Source organism: Ischnura elegans, chromosome 3 (genome assembly GCF_921293095.1).
Source record: "Ischnura elegans chromosome 3, ioIscEleg1.1, whole genome shotgun sequence".
Classification (NCBI taxonomy): domain Eukaryota; kingdom Metazoa; phylum Arthropoda; class Insecta; order Odonata; family Coenagrionidae; genus Ischnura; species Ischnura elegans.
Window position 1 is genome coordinate 129,990,844 of NC_060248.1, and position 16,729 is coordinate 130,007,572.

The window sequence follows — 16,729 nt, forward strand, 5'->3', positions numbered from 1 at the left end:
AAATTGACTCCCTCTAAAATATTATGATACCTTAGGAAAAATTGTCGAAACGCTGTAGTTTCTATCCATTACAGTGTTGCTAACTGCGTCTATGCCCCTTGTTTTTGGGAGTCGTAAATAGATTGTAATGAGGAATTTGAGCATCTCGGAGAAGCTTGTGTATGGTATACTTAGGTTTCAATTTAAGTAGGTTAGATATCACCGAATAAACGATCCTTGAGGAACAGAATGCAGACAAAAATTAAAACAACTAGCCAGCCAATCAGACCCGTCGATGATCACGTGGTTTATAATTTAGCCGTTTCAATCGTTGTCACATGCGCAGAAATAAAAAAATCGATGCTCTTTGTTTTAAATATGAGGGCCCAACCCTTTAATCCTCAAGTCCGACTGTGCCCCGACCAAAGAAGTCCGGCCTCTCATGCCGAAAGTTATATTGTCCGAGACAAACATTCAGGCAAGCTATTTGGTGGCCTAGTGTCGAGAGAGGTTTCCGACCGAAAACCACCATGGAAGGACCCTGCGAGAAAGGTTTACTGGGATTGTATCCGGTCTTATCCATCTAGAATTTAAAGACACGAAACGCTTGAGCTTTGTACCATGTAAGCTTGCGTTCGAGAGCCATGTTGATTTAAATTTCCACAACCTTCTCGGGAATGAGGGATTGACGAGGGGATGTTCACTCCTCCTGGCTCTTCACTTAATCCACCCCTTCCTCGTGGACCAAACCACTCAAGACTTCGAAAGTAAACTATGAAGTGGTGCGTTTTCCCAGTGTCGGGGTCTCATATTAAAAAAAAAATCGGATGGAAAAAATTTTCAAGGCAATTTTATACTTATTATTAGGTCACTCTAAGGGCTATAGTTCAGTACTTTAAAGATAACTTGGCTGCACAGAACTTCATTTATCGATTCCATTGCCCTCTTTAATGGAGAGAAGATTACTTGCTTTGTAGCAAGAGTTATGCCAAAATGAGAATTGGTGGGTTAGGGAGTGTAAAGTAAAGGGTAGCCAAGATTATTGCTTGAAGCGAAACGCGGTTGTCGGAACGGAAACATGGATGCTGAGGGAGAAGGATGAGAAAAATCTGGAGGCGTTCCAGATATACGTTAGAAAGAGGTTGGAGAATGTGAAATTCACTGGAAGGAAAAGGAACTAGGAAATGCTAGACATGGTGAGCGAGGAATGGAATCTGCTGGAGGAAATGAAGGGAAATGAGAGGGTCTATCGAGGAGGAGCGCGTACTTGATGAAGTGGGGTTTCGGAAAATCAAGATGACTGAAGGACGATTAGTTAGCGGGTAAGTGGGAGGAAGCATCGGGGATCATCCATAGAATTAAGGGTATCTGGCCTTATGAGGATATCATGCGTGGGGTTATGGGACAGGCGGGGGTAATTATTAAAGCTGGTGTATTCTGTTTCTCTTAAACCTTTGTTAACCTTAGAGTAACCACCTATAATAATTTAATTTAATTTGCAAGTATGCTGCGAGTAATGCTTGCTTTGTATAACTCATTTTACGAATACGGCCTTTCGCCCCTTACCAGATTTAATTTTGTAATTCAACTAACTACAACATTCCAGTTATGCAAGTTTGTGCTGAGTACGCTCTTGCAGGAATTGTGAGCGATTGAGAGAGATGAAAACTAATTATTTCCGGCGGAGTGCAGAGGAGAGTTTCATAGGCGCATAGCAAAGATTTATCCAATTTTTGGCTCTCCAAAGCGAAAAGGCTGCCCGCGCCCGGGTGTAGGGAAATCCACGTCACTCGCGGGCTATCTTGCTGGCGAAATTCCACTTGGTCGTTGAAATTGTTTTTTCCTCGCTGCTAGAGAGCGATGGTCGGCTTCAGGGTCGTTTTATCCCCGCGCGCTGCAATGACGTACTGTTCTTCCTCCCCCGCTTTCCTACGCCACCGATATTGCGCCCGCGGGCCACTAGCTCCTATGCGTGTTGTAATTGCCACCAATTTCGCATCGTACCCGTCGCTGCGCGTATTTTCGTTGCGTGCTCTGTGGGAGGGTTTATTGAACGTTCTGGCTTCTATCCTTGCGTTCATGATCGGCGCTCTCTTTGCGGTGATTGATTCGACTGTGGATGCTGGACGCTTGCCCTTCACTCCTGCGACGAGGGAAATAATGGCCACTTTTACCCAATTCTTGTTGCCATTTCAAATGGTTAGCTTGAGAAATAAACAAGCATGTGTTTTTCCATTCTTTGATCTCAATGGCTTTAGAGATGCAAAATATTTAAGTTATCTGTTGTTGCCTCAGAATTTGCGTCTTTCTTTTGCTCTTGTTTCCCAATTTCTCGTCTATTGGACGCTGCCTACCTCTCGCTAGTTTCTTTCGTCCTTGAGCTTACAGTAAGAAAGTCCATGGAGAGTTATTTGGCCTTAATAACATTATATGGGTAAAATTCTCATGTTCGCCCTAGTATCATGGTAGACGTAGCTGCTTATTATTACTTCGATTTTGCGAGCTTTTATTGCCTTGTGAAAGATTCGTTCCCTCTGAATTGAATCCGCTCGCTGGTTAGGCTCTCGTGCATTCATTGAATCCAAGGGCCTAAGAACTCTTTTACCCTCCCTCAGGAGTGCAAAATTTAAATAATTGCATTATTCCAAATTTGCATAGTCTGAATTAATAATAGCATGAAACGCAGTCACGCGCTCTGATGAACAATTATGCATTGACATGGAGGAAATACTCAGTTTCATGCGTTTTTTCCACGGGAAATTTAACACGTTTATATGTCAACGCATCATTGTGTATGATTAGGCCTCGACATCCATCGTTAAACCTCTGAGCGATGCACCGTCTCCTCATTTGTAACTGCGTGACTTTTTGTGGATCCGTAGAAAATTTAGTGGTGGTCCATCAATTTTATATTTTTTTTTTTAGTTTCACTTTTGAGTGAGCGTTTGATTTTTCTAAAACTGTCTTGCCGGACATAACTTTGCACGGTCATACCCCTTAGTTAAATAGCTAAATTTAGGGTTGAAGTAAGCGATACCATTGGAATATGCGTCCCGATTGATGCTTTGGGGGCTAGCTTCGTTGGTACATACCCCTGGCTGCGAGTTCAAACGTGTCCATCTGCTCGATGATTGTTTCCGACTGCTCATCTGTTGTCTCTTTTGACCGCGGCGAAACCTCCTCCTCAACTAGGATTTGTTCTGCATCTCACTCACGCAGTCCGACGACCTTTAGCAACTCGGTGTAAATGTATCCCTTGTTTGAAATGCTTTGTATTATGTTTACTCTCCTCTCGGGAGCCTGCTCTGTCATTGTTCTTTCGAAACCTCTGTATCAATAAGCTATCTATGACTCGGACAGTTAATTTAGTGTATTGTTATCAAATTGTTATAAAAGTTTAAGGCTAGCCAAGTTCATGGCAGGTATTTCTTGCGTAAAAGTATTCTACATCTAAATAATACCCTGCGAGCCACCTCTAGGGTGTTTGGCAGGAGGTGACAAATCACCAACATGCAGCATGCCAGATGACCGCAACATGCACACCGCACGGTCATAGAAATATTACGCACACTAGCAAAATATACATGCTTATTCATAAAAAATTGCTAATGGTTAGTAATTCCTAGAGCAAATACATGCAAGGTTAGAACTATGAAAAAAAACATGCAATGAGTGATCCTAGCGAGCGACGCCATTAATCCTATCAATTGAGACAACGTTGCTATTCTTAATAGTACGAGGGAAGAATGATATTTTAAATCTCTCTGTTTTGCAGTCTATTTCTTTTATTTTATTCTCATGATCGCGTCTACTATAGTACGATGGTAAACGAAAGATATGATTCACGTCGTCTGAGGAAATATCTTCTTCGAATTTCCCAAGTAAGTTAAGCCAATACTTCGAATCTTCATGATGCACCTGAAGAATGACGTGGGTACTCACTGTTCAGAAAATTCTGTTATCAACATCTGTTCTGCCCTGAGGCAAATATTTCCGATTGGTTTGTGTTGCATTCAGTCATCGGTCATTTAATCGTTCTTTTGTGTATCGTCGTAAGAGGTTTTGTGAATTTTGCATGCAGCACATGCAGCTAGTTCTCGTGGTTCACGTTCGCATGGCGCGTCGTTAATTTTATATTTTTCCCTGGGCTTCTCCTTTGGCCATTTTCTCCTCACATCCCCTCCTTAAGTTTTAGTTTACACCATATTTTCCTTAAGCATGGTAAATGAAACATCCTTTGTATTTTCCGCTTAGCTTTTTGTACATACGATTATATATACGCTCGTATATCCCGACAGACCGACTATCTGTTGGCTCACCCCTTGGTAATAAGGCTTAGTCGTAGAAAGCGATCGGAGAATATTTAAAGCTGTGTGGAATGTTTCATTTACCTTGTATAACACTCGTAATTTACACTAATTATCGCTTTCGTCCGTGAAAGCTTCAATTCAACATCGGTTTCAAGCACCCCTTGAGCTCGTTAAAGATATGATTTATTAGAGGGTATTTATAAGTTAAGAAATATTCTTGGGCACGAGAGTCCTGTCAACATAGACGTTGGAGAATGAGCTGAACTGCTGAAGAAAACCCAGAATGGTTTCACTCCCTTCGCGCCAAACTTGCGCGAGGGGACTGCAGCCACCCATTGTGTGCTGCTTCATCTAGCCTGTTAATTATTTCCTCCTCGCTATTGTGGCTGTCTCGTTTCTTATTTCGTTCGACCTAGCCTGTATCTATCCTCTCCACGTGGTCCTCTCTGTTCTATTATATTCCTTACAAAATCATTTTTCATTGGGATTTGCTTTCTCATTCCCTTTTTTTGCTCTTCTATATTTTTTTCATAATATCTTTCTGTTTGACGCTCCAGCGCTAGACTTCCTACGTCTCTGGTTCCTCCATTTTTAGCTTCCCAACAGCTATTGTCTCTTGAGATTGTACTCCGCGCTCTGTGCACTCTGGGTTTTTCTTACGTATCTACTCGTAACCTACTTATATAATTTAGCTAGACAATCGAGTGTTGTTTTCAAATTCTTTCTTCCCTTTGGCTATTCTGCGCTTGCTGTCCGTTGAGGCTTGTCCGCCATTTTTGTCGTGCATCTTCCCTGGATGGCGTTAGAGTCAACATGATCCTTTTTTTTTATATTTAATATTAAATATTTTTAAGAATGCTTGACTGTCTTGTTTTCCACTATGACTTGACGCCATGGCCGATCAATCGGTGTTGTAGTCTCACGTGATGAGGCTCCAGACGCAGAGCGTTGATGCTAGGGGTGATGACCTATGATATTGACGTGTCGCGTACTGTCTGGTGAAATAGGAATGGTGGTAGTGCTCGATAAACTCGCCTATTTTTCCCGGCGCAGAACATTTTCATTTGGAGCATGGTCAAGGGAAGCATTCTTATGAATATGAAAGTAATGATTTGATTGATGATAAAAATTTCGGTTTCTTGTTACATTTTATTGCTATACAAATGGACTGTAAATTAAGAATCGAATTCTTTGAAACAAAATAATTTCTTTTATCCGAGATATTGCAAACACATTTTTAATTCATTTTTTTTTAGAGGTGTGGTAAATATCTCTTTGCGTATGAACGCCGTCTGAATTTCTATGCGTTGCTAAGATACCAGGAGTATAAGCCCTATTGGGCGAAGGGAATCGTCCCTGCTTTTGAGTAAGTTTCTTTCTATTGATTGTTTGAGACGTAACTTGGTGAAAGCGATTGAGTTTCTTATGCAAATGTGAATCGTCCCTCGTATTACTCACTTGGTGTAATGCGTTAAAATGATATCCCAGAGTCGATCTATATCTCAGAGTAAAGTTACCATGCAGCCTTTCACTCGGTTCAATCATGTTTGTATTAAAGCTGTAATTAGTCTTAATGAAAGTATTCACCACCCATACGGATAACTTCAGTCTCCCAACTGTTGTGTTGTCAGGTATCAATTTTCGCGCGATCGTTTTCGCTAATTACTATTTAGCAATGCAGAATCCCCTCGTATTGGAGCGAACCTCCTTAAAAGTTCTGCAAGTTGGAGATATGTATCCCCCGTGGCTGCCTCGTCTGCGTCGTTCATGAATATTTCATCGCATCGCCGTAAAAGGGAGAAAGGATTTTGCCTTTCATTGCCACACCAAACTTGTTTTTGTGTTATCGGTCGCCCGATCGGGTGATGAGGTGGGGATACACGTAATGTAAGTGCACACTAATGGTAGTTATGAAAGTTTTTTGGTTTATGTTATGACGCCAACATTCTTTTTTACTGTTTGTCTACAGCAGCACTTGGTCGAATTCATGAACGTGATTGAGTTCTCCATTCTCGCCCTCTCACTCGGGCTGTATTATTGCGTGTTGTATGCTCATTTAATCATCCCTAATCCCTAGTTTATCTGCGTCCAATTCCCGTCCTATAGCCCTCACACCATTTCTTCCTTTTCACCGTGATGTCGCAACCTTTTTTTCTTCTCAGACAATAATAATGATAATTTAAAATCTTTAGAGCTTTATTTCCTCTCCTCTATCCAAAATGGCTCTCTCACTAACAATCCGCTGTTTACTCTCCCATCACCATAGTGCCCTCAACTCCAAACCACCAATATAAACACAAATACGCATTCAAGTAAAAATACAATTCAAACATTAATGCATAATCAATCACGCCGAACATCATGTACACGACGTTACATCACCGGAATTCATCAGCATCATTTCTATCCATCGAGCTTAGAAGTGCCTCGTTGACACCAAATCGTGCCTTGAAATTATTTCTTCAGGATATGCTGTCGGTGCAATAAAATATACAAGGGAAGGATATCAGGCCTTTTGAACGTTTAGCCGTCTTTCCAACGTGGATCTCTTCGAAAAATTTTCCCGAATCGCAAGTTCATCATCAACTGAAGCTTGCAAATTTTCAAATTGCAGTCGAAAAATGTTCTTGGTTGAAGGAGGACTCTCGTTAATGGCCGACATTCATTCTTCCTCTCCCTCGAGGTCGTGCCATCGCACGCCGCATTGAATGTAAAAATTGCCGAGAGTCATTCAGGATCGCGTCGGCTTCTAACGCATAATCGACGTTATTGTCGTACCCGTGCGATTCCCAACCCTTTAAACCGATGTCTTCCCAAATTGAGCATTGTGGTCCGAGTTCTGGAGGAGTCGAGGAGTGCCTGCATGGAACCAGTGTTCTCTTAGTCCTGCAGCGTAAAGCGGCGTTTAGAACGACTTAACTTCGCGTAACTTGACTTGAGATGAAATAGACCAATTACTGAAATATACGTTTAGTCTCAGCTATTTCCGTGAATCAATTTATAAAAAAAAACGGAATTAGGAGAACTTCGGTGAGTGTTGATGGCTTTTGGTTGTCAACATTATCTTTCTTTTCAAAAAGATCAATTTCAAAATAAATTTGAGCTTGTTTCAACCAATCGGTAGTCTATTTATGCCATTTTTAAGTCGTTGTGAACCTAATGACAAAGTTTTTGATTCTTTATGTCTATAGTTAAACCACATCGAGTCGAGTTAAGTTGTTGCGAACGAGGCTTAGCAGCATCCATCATTTTGGTCCTTTGGTGTGCTCATATCGTCGCCATTCATTTCGGGAGCACCGCGCTCTCGCGCCCTGGTTGTGTTCGAGCACCCCGCTGACTGCCTGAAGTTGGGGGGGTTGGGAATTGTGAGGAGGGGTGGAGGGGGTGGCGCCTCCTCATCCCCTCCTCCTCCCCCCCCCCGCTGCCTCCTGATGGGGCGCACATACTCCATATTGATCGATGTTTGAGGAGTCTCCCGGTAGGGCGCTCTGGAGTGCCCCTGGAGGGAGCTTCGAGGGCTCCCCGAGTCGAGGGATTTCGAAGAGGAGGAAGGGGGGGGGGGGAGGTTGGAAATTGAGGGGCGTGGGAGGAATACGGACGACACTGGCGAGAATGCGATTGAGCTGTGAGTGTGTGTGTGTGTGTGATTGTCCGAGTGTGAGTTTGCGCGCGCCAGTTGCATTGTGGGCGGGAAAATGAGGAGGGTGTGATGGAAGTGGGGGTGGGAACGAAACAAATCCCTTTGGTGTTGGTGCGGCTGCTCTCAAACACTCGCACGCAGTGGTGCGGTGTGGTCGACAATCGCCTCTTTTCCCCCCGCGCTCTCTCTCTCCCTCCACTTCTATTTGTTGATGTCCTTACTCAATTCGTTTGCGGTCAACCTCTTTGCATGGGTGCGCAGAAACGGTGGAATTCTCGTAAATTTTGCCCCGTCGTTTTTTCTTTTCCGGTTCCCTTTAGATAATTGAGTTCATTGCTTTCAATACGATCCGACTGGAGTCGCCAAACCGCAATCCGAGAAGCAATATCCTCCGGCCAGAAAAGGAAGTTAATTATATTAGTTCTTTTTAGCTGAAAGTGTTTTTTATGGATTTTGTTGTTTCAGTTTTTTGTACTAACAAATGTATTCAATGCATTAAAATATTTATATATTTTGATATATACTGTTAAGGTAAAGTAACGGATCATGTTCCTAGCTGACATTTGAGCCAACTGCCTTTCTGAATATTTATTCCAGTCGAATGATACACTAAAAAGCAGGGCCTAATTACTAAATATGTGTAGTTATGATTTTTTTATATTTACTGTTAAGACCAGTACTTATGCTAAAAATCCTGATCTGCAATTCCGAAAAGCCCTTGCTATCCCAGTAGGAGGAGAGAGTGCGAATATTTTCCACTTGTTTGGATATTTCTTTTCAATCCTGAATTATGTTCTAAAGTATTTTCTTTTTCGGTACAGTAATGCTTTCCATGCCATGAAGTCTTTGCAGAATGATCGCCCGTTTCATTTTCTGAAATTTGCGAACTCCCTTTCCAGATCGTTGAGACATCGCATATTATCTAGCTTACACAATTTTTCAAGCATTGCGACGTAGGATTATATTCAAATGAATCACAATGTCGCGATTAGTAATTAATAAAAATAAATGCGCGGAAATAACGTGGATTCGCGTATGGCATACGCTTACATTAGTATAATTTCTCAAAATGTCTGAATTGTTTTATGTAGAGGACCAGAATACCTCTTTCCGGCTTCAAAATGATAATTACAATAGAGATTATCTTATTTGATGAAATGGGGTGGTTAGTGTAAAGAGAATATTTAAATATGTGACAATTAAAGATAATTCTATAAACAGTCGATGAATTTTCTAATAATTAAAATGATTAATCAGGAACAGTCCATAAACTTTGAAATTCGGAAACCGTACGAACTCTGTCAGTGTATGGGAACTTAAATGAAGAAAAATACAAATAGAATAATTACCCATCAACGTATAACCATTTTTCCTCCTCATTTTACACAAAAAAGTAATTAAAAATATATTGTTATTATTATTCTGGTTAGTATTGTATTAGAGGTTAGTTACCCTTTAATCACTAAAGTAATCTTAAAATGTCCGCGCATTATTGTTTCAGAGAAAAATTTTGTTCGGGAATTTTGGCGAATGCCGGGGAAGTATTAGGGAATTACGAAATATCAATCTATGGCCACCATGAAGCAGTTCACTACGGTGGGCTAAGTGGGCACTAACGTTGTTGTTTGAGAAAAACAGAGATTTCGTTGTTAACATATCGGAAAAGATGAAATGCTCGGGTACGAGGACGAATTCGAGAGATGGTAGAGGACGTGAGTAGCGTTGGGGGAGATTCATAGGAGATTGTGGATGGAATTTTTTTGGAACCTAAGGTATTGTGATTTCTTCAGTAAAGGGGAGGGTTTATGGCGAGCGGGGGGAGTGTACGGAAGACGGTCGGGTGTAAGGATATGAATGAAAGGGGAGGTTCGTTTGTTGAACTGAAAAGTGGGGAATGGAATCGTAGAATTGGAACCAGCGGCTAAAACTGTGATCGTGTGAGAGATGGCTTCGTAATGAATTTACCGCAGCCAGTTTAGGGACCTGGAGACGGGAGGAATAAAAGTTGACTGTAATATTGCTAATCTAAACTAATTACAAAAGTGAGTCTGTCAGCACCAAAACTAAGTTGAGAATCGCTGTCAGAGGACGAGCGATGTTTCTGCGTCGAAGGCCGCTATACGAGAAGATATACGAGGGGGTTACTTCGAAGCTGAGGAAAAACCAAAAAAATCCCGGTCAGCCGCAACAGTCCAATTTTCCCGGAAGCGCTCGCGTTGACAGGGAACTCTGGAACAGTTATATTTAAACTTTTCTCGGGTTTCCGCGCGGGTAAGATATTCGAAGGGCGCCGGGTTTCTTCTCTTTCCCCTGGATGGAGATACATCCAAGTGGTGTGATCAACAGTTCAGGAAAGCCATAGGAAGTCAAGGAGGGGAAAGACATGGTAGGATGAGGTCTTGGAGGAAGAGAGAGTTTTGATAGGTGAAAAGTGGAGTACTTTACTCCAAACTGCAGTTCATGCATCATCACCCACTTCCCATTGGATTTCCAGATCCGGGTATTCCTCCGCCGTACTTGCTTATAAGTCTTGGTACCTCCTGGTATTGCTGGTTCGGATGGCAGGTTCGGAGAGCAGAGTTCGGAGACAGAGTTCCGAGACTTTGATTCCCCGAGCCTTTCGAGTCAAAGGCATTTTCGCGAAGTACCTTCTGCGGATAAGTTCGGAGGATTTGGGGGGAATGTCCGGGGGTACAGTAAAAAATGCCACATAATTCATACTTCAGATGCAAAAACGAATTACGCGTATCATATGGTAGATATACGTATTATCATGGCAGTAATTCGGGGTCGGATAGGGCGATGGTCACAAAATGTTCCACTCCTTTATTGCCACCTCAAATGTTGTGATCATGTGATCATTATTAAATACGATATGATAAATGGAGAATGTTAGCAATAATGTGGAATAAAATATTACCAACAAAACGAGAAAATATTTTACCCGTGTCAAAAAAAATCGGCGAAGAACCTTTTAAACCCCTTCATCCTCGTCAATAAATCAAACCTTCCAGTGGTATTTGCCCCCTTAAGTTGAGAACTTGATGTACATTCCTAGATTTGTTTTACATCTGATTCTCTGACTGTAAGGGAACCCGGGGCGGAACGGGGTATGCGATTTTTTTAAGTGCGAAAAAAGGTGCTGAGCAAGCGCCAATGACTATATCTAGTCCAGATTGGTGTGACTTATAAGTTAAGCAACACCGATCTGGACTGGTTGCCGCTTTTCTTCGCACTTAAAAATCGCTTACCCCGTTCCGCCCCGGGATCCCTTATAACACGTTCAGCATGCATGTAAATTCTCTTTTTATATATGCATTCTCGGAATATTTTCATTGATATGATTAGTTGTTTCAGGGCGTGGTGATTGAAACTCAAGTTCATAAGGTATACCCGCCAACTTGGAATGGCTTGTCTTCAAATAACTCACGAGCCTTTTTAAATACTCTACCTTTTAGTACGGTTGAGTATCCGATATGTACTGTGTAAAATACAGTTATTTTCATACTGTTTAATTGTGTAAAGTTAGAGTTGTTGTGAAGCTCTTTAATGACAGCTCAGCAAACTTACGCTACCTCATTTGTGCAATCTTGCTCGATCCATGCGCGCCCCCCACATATTGAGTGTGAACGTGTGTGATTTTTATCGCGGTATTTATGTATTCTTTTCTGTTTCTTCTCAGGTAAGGATTACGGCCGACTGCTGACATAACTCTTCCTGGGGGCTGTGCTTTTTCATTCCCGGTACTTAAAGTTGCTAATTGAATGTATGGGTGTACGGGTGAGTACTTTTAATTGAAATGATCGGAGTGAAATCCTTATTTGAAGTGTAAAGGTTGTAAGTGAATTATTTCCCGGGTAATGCTTGAAGAGGTCGCAACTATCCCGTGTTAATTATTATAATATGATATCCTACATTGGCTGTGATTATTTTCATGAAAATTTAAGGTAGTATCCTATAGTTTAAAGTAGCAGTTGCGTCGTACGAATTTTTAAATCTCAAGCTTTCGTGATCCGTGTATGGCCATGTCATGATGAATCCTCCCTCGCCTTGGCTGCTTCCGACAACGATGCCATCTGCGGCGAGAGTCTGAGATCCTTTATTAAAGGTAGACGGCCTCTTTGATTTCGAGACGCAAACAAACAAATAGCCCGTTTTTCACCTTAAAGAAATATTTCTATTTCAGCATCTCCTTTAACACATCCTTTAATATTGCGTTATTTAATGCTTCCCAGTGATTTAATAAATAAAGACTCGCGCAAGGTTCTCTCCTGTGGGATGTCGTCAGAAACAAACATTCATTAAATATTTTCCTTAAATTTGACTATTCTGTATTCAAAAGCCGATATATTTGCCCCAAAAGTCAATTACCCAGTTCGTATATTCAAGTGCATCTGTCTTCCAGTTTGTTTAGATCTTCTTCCTGGTAATTAGTACATCTTAGGGGAGTAATTGCAGTCATGTCAATGCCGGAAATGAGTTTTCAATAGTGTCGGTACTTTGAACCCGCATTAATGTTTTTGTAGGGAGAATGCTACCACAAAGCTGAGGAGGTCTAATATAACGTTCATTTATTGTTTTTTCGGTTTATTATTATTAAGTCAGTTTTTCATCAGCCTCTTCAATTATTTCATTGAAAGGTCAATGAAATAATGGGAGGCATATATATTATTTTCAAATCATATGCCCCCCTCGCCATTCCCTCCTTTTATTACATAATTTATCTTTCCGGCGCTATTTTCTTTACTTTTTTTCCTAGCGCCATTTACATATTCTATATTTTCGCTTCGAAGTTCTTTTCGCCTAATTGGTTATAGTTATTGTCAGTTCTCACCTGGTCTTTTTTCTGAGAAACTCCAGACATCTTAGATGAATTTACCCCCAGGTCTTTTAATCGTGTAGTTAAAGAATATAATTAAATAAATCAACCATTCCAATGCAGTCTTGAACTTAGTTATTTAGATAATTTTCGGAACATGCGCTTCTTTTGAGCTTAAAGTATCTTGTTAAAAATGTGCCTTTTGGCGATACATGTTTGTGGAAATGCGTTCAGGAAACAGAAAATTTCCATTTTATCTTATGATGTAAGAATGCAGATCATTGCTAGAATATTACTGATTTTCAAACTTATGACCGATAAAGGTTTCGTCTTGTGTACCTACTTGTAAAAATTACACTAGTCGACGGCTATTTTGTGCCCGAGATATGATATACTTATCACCCAGTTTTATTTAACTGCCTAAGCAGGTTGAGTTCGAATAAAAAAAATATTCCCACGATTTTCTTTTAAATCTTTTCAATTATTGTACCTAGTATTGAAGTTGTCGGATTTGAGATTATTTTCTTGCGCAGAAGGGGGCGTGGCGTGATATATGTTTCGCGGTCTGTCTTCACATTCTTCGTCTAACCAAACAGGTCACCTCCCAGTTTTCTCTTTCTTCGTTTCCCGTTTACACACTGGCTGGAGTTCAACTCACAACTCACCTTAAAAGAGACACTTATTACGAAGTTGGAAATCGGTTTGATTATGAGAAATACTTCACATAAAACAAATTTGCTCCTAGATCTGTCTTAAAGGTAGAATATCGTGTATGAACGGTAAAATTGGTCTTAAAATACCCTTGCAGCAGTTTTAGCTTTAAGTTAACTGTCCGATATTGTTTGGGCTTCCGTGTGGGATTATTTTTCTCATATAGTTGCTCTTCCTGCACTGAACGTTGAACCGGGACTCTCGTGACATTTTAAAACTTTTCGTGTGGGCGCTAGCTTACTCCACGCTTTCCGTTTTATTTATGGATCATTGGTGTTGTTGAAATTCTGCGGAGCACCCATTTTCCCGTCCAATTACTAAATCGTGGGAGTAATTTACGATTTCTGCCCCGTGTAAACGATCCACTTGCCAGAGGCGTGGTGGGGAGGGATTTCCCGAGTTGCCTCCCGAGTAGGATCCCCTTTCCCTCATCTATCATGCCGCCGATTTATCTCCAGATTCCTTCGAATCATTTCACCTGCAGTCCACCTTACGTTTCGCATATGAACCGCTCTCATTCCGTCCGCCATGAGTCCGCACCCTCGGCTTTCGAGGTTGCATTACGAAACAGACTATATATCACTGTGGTGAAAATACGCAAAATATGTTATCATTATTGAGCTCTCCTTATGTTTCAATTTGTCGTTAAAAATACGTCTCGCTACATTTTTTTGGAAACCACTTCTAAAAATTCCAATTTTGTTTTCGAATCGCTTCTACAGAGTATGAATCCATGTCATGTGTGCGGTAATGGAGCAATTATGTGACGTTTATTACGTGCACTTGGTAAAAATGGCAACGGAACTTATCCTTTTGGTCCATTCTACCTTGACAACTTCAGAGAACTGTTTGTAGGAAATTATAGGAAATGTTGCGTGATGCAGAAAAACTACCGAAATCAGCGTCCAAAGATTAGAAAAATCCAGCTAGTGACGACGAATATACAGAAAGGAGTTAATTTTTTTTATTAGTATCATTAATGTGGGCTTTGGGAGAGAGCGCCGATTAGCGTTTCGACCTCCTTAAAAATGCCTTGGCCTTCCACTGAGAGATCGAATCGAGTGGGGATGTGAGGAGAGGGCGCCGCTCTCTCCGACCGACCCCCGAGAGTGGCGTCTTGCTGGCTGTGCGCGATTTGCGAATGACGGGAGCGTGGGGAACGCGAGTGGTCGATCTCACGTGTTGGGCAGAAAAAAAACGGGATCGTGGTGAGTCACTTTCCGTGCTAGTGCTCTTTGGCGGGGAAGCGTGGCGGCTCTCCTTGCCAGGATGCGGGGAAAATGAGTCACAAAGGCGAGAAAGCTTCACTCAGCCAAGTGCATATTGCTCTCGCCGTGACTTCATCGGAATACGTGGAAGTTTCTGCATGCGCCAGAGCTCAATATAAATATTTTAGGTGGAATTAGTTTCAGGTATTAATGGGTGAATAATTTCCCTAATTTTGTCCTTTATTCAGTAATTTCTTCGAAATTCAATTTTATTCAAACGCAAAAGCTAGAGCTCCCAATCTCTGGAGTAATCTGCTACTGTGATTTAACGCTCTTGTCAAGGCGTATTCATTCCGGTGTGTGTAATTCATCATAAACATCTGTTGGTGAAATTGGTGGAAATAAGAGAAGCCGGCGATTTTAATGAGAGGAAGGCAGGATCAATGAATTAACGGTAATAAATGGTAATCTCTGCAGTTGAGTATAGTTTCTGAAAATTGTTCTAGTAAAAGTGGCAGCCCGAGATATAAAATCGAGGCTTGCTGGAAACCAGAAAATTTCTCAGTGGTATTTGAGGAGAATTCATGCCGACATCATCTTTAAATGACGTTCGTACTTGGCAGGTCCAAATTCCTCAATGCATTCTTCTCATACACTCCGTTTCAAAGTGATATTAATAGCACAATTCTGAGTATAGCTTAAGGGAGTGGTTCTAGGTATTGTCCTACTGTTGGTTTGCTATTTCTTCTTCGGAAAGGCAGTTGGTTTCAGTGACACTTTTAGTGTTTGAACGGGTAATTCTATCTCTCTCACTTCCACTGTGATGTGGTGATTGTGATGAAGACTCCAGGGGGTTGGGCTTGTGCGAAAGACCATATATATATAATCCCTTTTTCATGTGTGTGATGGTGGAAAAAGTTTAAATTGAAATGATTAGTTTTAGGCGTGGATTCGTGAAATTGCTTCATGTTAAATCAAACACCCTTGTAGATTTCGTATAAGTAATTTTAATATCGACTAGTGTCGTCGCCGTGCGACATCTTCAGGTATCGCACAGAACAAAACTGGTCGATCTTAAAATTATTTATGTCAAATCTGCAAGCTCTTTTTTTCAAATGAAAGTTTTTTGTTGTCGGCGAAAAATGTTCAGCATAAAGTCTTCTTGATTTTTTTGAGAGTGTACCCTACAGCTGGCAAAGAACATCTATCCTAACTCACTAATTCTTTGAGAGAGTGTTTATTGCCTTTCGGAGCATTTTGTGGGCGCAGCCGTTGAAGGGGGTGGTGTATCAATGGATGGCCGCTGCTGGCGTGGCAGGAGTCGGGCGCGTTGAGGACGAAGGGGGCTTTTCGCCCTGGGCGTCATTGTGAGTCCCGGAATCGCCGCGGCGGGCATCCGGTGTCAGGTGTGCTTAAGATTGCCGTGGTATTTTCAGGGGAGAAGACGTTTAGCTATTGCAGGGACTATGTTTGGCGAGATTATTTCTGTCGGATCGTATCCTCCTTCCCTCATTATAATGCCTCCCAATCGACACGTTCGTGGCTTTCCATCCTAAGAGGGTAGTTTTTCGGTCGTCTGTAAGTGACGCACTCCGTTGTTCAGTCCAGTGCTTCCACTTGGCTGCCGCGATTGGAAAAGCGAGGTTGTGTGCTCAGAAGATAAGGCAACGTGGTGTACAGCGCTTAAACATGTAGTAAAACTATTCGAATGCTTTCCTATCTAATCCATTCGCTGTTTTTTTTGTCGTACTCGCTTTGTTTTTTTCTGTCTCTTTTTCGTGAAATATGTGTCACAATGAAGGGAAGCCGAAATTGGTAGTGGCAGGATAGCTTTTTTCAAGCCTCCCATCTTGCGCTGTGCGATTATCCATGCCTCATGTCTCATTTGCTCGAAACTTATGATTTTAATGCGTCAAGTCTTGTTCGTGACATTCTAACCAGATGCAATTTTTTGTAGGATTGGCGTTGAGGATGTTTGACGAGTACGTGATTGTTCACGAGAACTTAACTGGACGTAACCTTCAGTCAAGGAAACCTCGACTTTATCTTGATTGTAGCCGCA

The 16,729-nt window shown here is 41.5% G+C and overlaps 1 protein-coding gene across 1 annotated transcript in view; it reads left to right on the top strand.

Moving 5' to 3' along the window:
• The window catches only part of LOC124156575, a 216,457-nt gene that overhangs the window by 29,881 nt on the left and 169,847 nt on the right, over window positions 1-16,729 (top strand). The window lies entirely within an intron of this gene.